Below are 3,930 nucleotides of genomic sequence, written 5' to 3'. Positions count from 1 at the left end.
AGTTGGTGAGGCGTTTAAAATGTATGTATTAGTTCCTTTAAAAACATCCTAGAAAAGGATGTTCCTTAAACATACACATGAGGAGTTAAGGGAGCCACAGAAAAAAAAAAATCTCAAAATTAAATCAAGAGTAAAATGTGATGCTGTGTCCTTTGCTTCTTCAGAAAAAAAATGAAACTGTATAAAAAAAAGAAATATAATCCAAAAATAAAATAAAAGAACTGAGAACAGAAAAGATTGGAGTAAATATGATGTTTGTACAAGAAAACCAAAAAGAGGAAGTGGCAAGAAACAATTCCTCTGGGTATAAACGAGCGAGTACTCTAGAGCTGATGTTGCTTGGTAAATAGAACACTTGATATACAATTTTCTAAAATACGATAATAATTTAAAGATAAATTGAAAGTTCACAATATTTGTTATTTCTGCTTGCCATCGCATCTCCTCTTACAAATTATAGTTTGACTACAATATTGAATGAAGATTTTATTAGACAATCAATTCCAATTTTTTTTTCATGTTGTTATTTTGCTCTTCATCTTAATTTCAGTATTTCAAGTATTTAGTATTCAAATCGAAAGGATGTTGGTTTAAGGACAAATTCCAATTGCATTAAATTGAAGTTGCCAAGCAAATAAGTGTTTCTATGAAGTAAATTAAATGTTTGTTTAGTGTTTTGTAACAATAACACTAAATTTGTGTTCTTAATTATATTTGAAAAAGCGATATGTTTTCAAGAACTTTGTATGTAAATATACTTACATTCGCTAAGAAAATAATGTTAACATATTGCTTCAATACTTGGAATTACTTAAATCTGTATTCCGGTTAAAATAAACATTTACTTCAATTTCTATAAAAGGAGAACTTTTACAAAAGGGAAAATCGTTAAGGTTTATACTAGGGTATTCAATCGATTAACCGATTAATTTTGGATGGTTAACTGTTCGAATAATTTAAAATAGCCGATTTTCAAATAACAAATAAACCAGTTAATTTGTGTCGATTAAGCGATTTACCGAAATTCCTTTTTTTTGCACTTTAAAAATTGTTTTTGTATTTATTTTTCCTTTTCAATTCAAATACAAATTTCAAATTAAAATTAGCTGCCTGTTTCTCTAAATGCGAACGAACATTTTCTTTCGTATTTTATATTGAAAACAACAAAAAAATTAAAAATTTATTTGTTGTTTTCAATTTAAAATACGAAAGAAAACGTTCTTTCGCATTTAGAGAAACAGGCAGTAGATATTTTTTGAATATCCAATAAACATGATTAGTGAATATGTATAACAACTTACATATATATGTATTTAATTTACATGTCTTTGAAACTTTGTTTGTATTTACATGTATAGACGAAACTTTTTTTGAAATGAGTCTTTTATCATAACTAAACGAAACTATTAAATTAATCAAAATCTAAAACAATCCAAAAAGGAACATTCTTTATCATGCTTTTGATTTCTGAAACATATACAATCAGCGAGAGAGTTTTTTTCCAAGAAAAGTTTTATTAAATCTAAAGAAAAAAATCGTTTAAATTATATTCTTTTTATTAAAGATTATTTCAGAAGATCTCACTAAAACCCTAAAAAACTCACACAATGCTCATTTGCTGCAACAACGTCATAATTCAAAAAAAAAGTCGTTTTATAGAAAATCGTCTGATATTTTATGACATTTTACTATTTCTTAAATATATTTTCAACAAATCATGGGATTTCAGAAATATAAATAGTAGATGTTAATATCTTTCTAATCTGTATTTAACCCAAATTTTTACTTATCAAATATACGAGAAAATATGAATTTTAATTTGTATGTTTACAACAAAAAAAAAACACTCTCACCAAAAATAAATTGACTTTTTTGAAAACTGATAAAACTATATGAAAGATTATAGAACAGGGCATATTTTGTATTACTCAGTTCAAAAAATACGGATTTTGAGTTATGACGTTGTTGCAGCAAATAGGCGATAGATATGTTTACGTGAATTATCTCAAATACCTTATTTGCTGTTTGTTTATGTTTTTGTACACAAAATTCGTTGTTGTATTTTCAATTTAAAATGAAAATAGAAATTATGTATTCGGTTAATCGAATAATTTTAAATTAACCGAATAAATCTAAACTTCGATTAATTATTTGCTCGATTAACCGATTAAACCAGAGACCCGATTATTGAATAAACAATATTACTCATACGTCACACAAACCAAACAAATAATATGAAAATCGTTATAGCTATTAAATCTTAAACTCTACGTTAAAATACAAAATACATCAAAAGGTTCGAGAACAGCGCTGATGTCATCGTTGGATTTGATTGGCAAGTCAATATAAAATTCTTTTAACAATTGCAAAATGTAGTTCAAAAGCAAGTTTCATATTACCAATCATTTTAAAAAATATATAAATACATACATACAATATAAACCAAATATTACACTTTTTCATAACTCACTATATGTATACATATGTACAGTGCCGAACTTAAGTATTGGCACAGAATGCTCATTGTACTTTAAGGACTATTTAAAGGCCGTATTGTAGAGATTTTTAATCAAAAAATATATTTACCAGATAGACTGATGAATTTCCTACAAAATATAAACAACATCATTTCAACAATTTAATACCACTATTTATTAATAACAAAACTACATGAAAATACTTAATTTCAATGAACAAAATTATTGGCACACTTCATTAAAAGCTAAAAAAACATTTCATTTAGGAAGCAATATTGGAAAATTTAATATATTGTTTTGCTTTATAACTGCCTCGAGTAGCTTAGGCATGAATCCACCAACTTGTTTGTGATATCTGACCCAATACTTTGTCATTCTTCAACTAATGCCTTTTTCACTCGCTTATCTAGCTCTTCCCACAGATGCTCTATTGGGTTGAGATCCGGAGATTGTGGAGTGTCCAGTATAGGCCGAATGTTTGGGATCATTGTCATGTTGAAAAGTGAAAGAAAATGGTAAATTTAACTTTTCTGCACTTTTCCTGAGGTGTATCCGTATATTTAACTTTGTCCATTATTTCGTCAATAAACACCAGCTCTCCAACCCCTGAAGCGGACATACAACCCCACACAATTACCTCTCCAGCACCATGTTTTACTATTGAAGCAATATTTTGTTTTTCCAGCTCTTTATTGGTTTTTTTCTATACCGTTTGACGGCCATCAGTGCGAAAAATATTAAATTTGTTTGCATCAGAGAATAGCACTTGGTGCTAAAAATCATGTGGCTTACGTAAATTCCTAAACGGCATATTCTAAACGCTTCTTTTGGTTCACAGATGAAATAAATGGTTTACGCCTAGCAATACGACAACTATAGTTTGTCTTCTGGAGCACTCTTCTGGCTATTGCTGCGTGAACTTCATTCCCAAACTCTTCTTTAATCTCTGCAGCAACCTGTGTTGAAGATATTTTTGGACATAACCTTTTTGATTATATGGCTGTATTTACGCTCACTTAAGAATCTAGGACGACTTGTATGTTTAGCACTTTCAAGTGTTGATGTTGCCTTAAAACGTTCCACGATACTCCAAATTGTAAAAAGGCTTCTTTCCATAATCTCCACAATCTCAGCATATGATTTTCCTTGATTGTGCAAGTGAAGGCTGATTTTGCGCTCAGATTCTGTTGTTTCATTTTTTTTGTTAGCCATTTTCAGCAAAATTTATAATTATTGTGCTCATTTTTTACAAATCGACATTAATAGTTTTAGAAACGAAAACTGTTAAATAAAAGAAGATAAAATCGCATTTTCAAAGAAAAAAAAAGTGGATAGATCGATCAAATTTGAAGAATCTGGTTAAGTGTGCCAATAGTTTTGTTCTACGGAATTGTGGAATTTTTCGTCTTTTTATTATTTTTAAATAATATTGCAAAATTGTTGAAATGAATTT

This window comes from Calliphora vicina, chromosome 2 (genome assembly GCF_958450345.1).
Source record: "Calliphora vicina chromosome 2, idCalVici1.1, whole genome shotgun sequence".
In the NCBI taxonomy this organism is placed as follows: domain Eukaryota; kingdom Metazoa; phylum Arthropoda; class Insecta; order Diptera; family Calliphoridae; genus Calliphora; species Calliphora vicina.
This window is presented reverse-complemented; position numbering follows the sequence as displayed.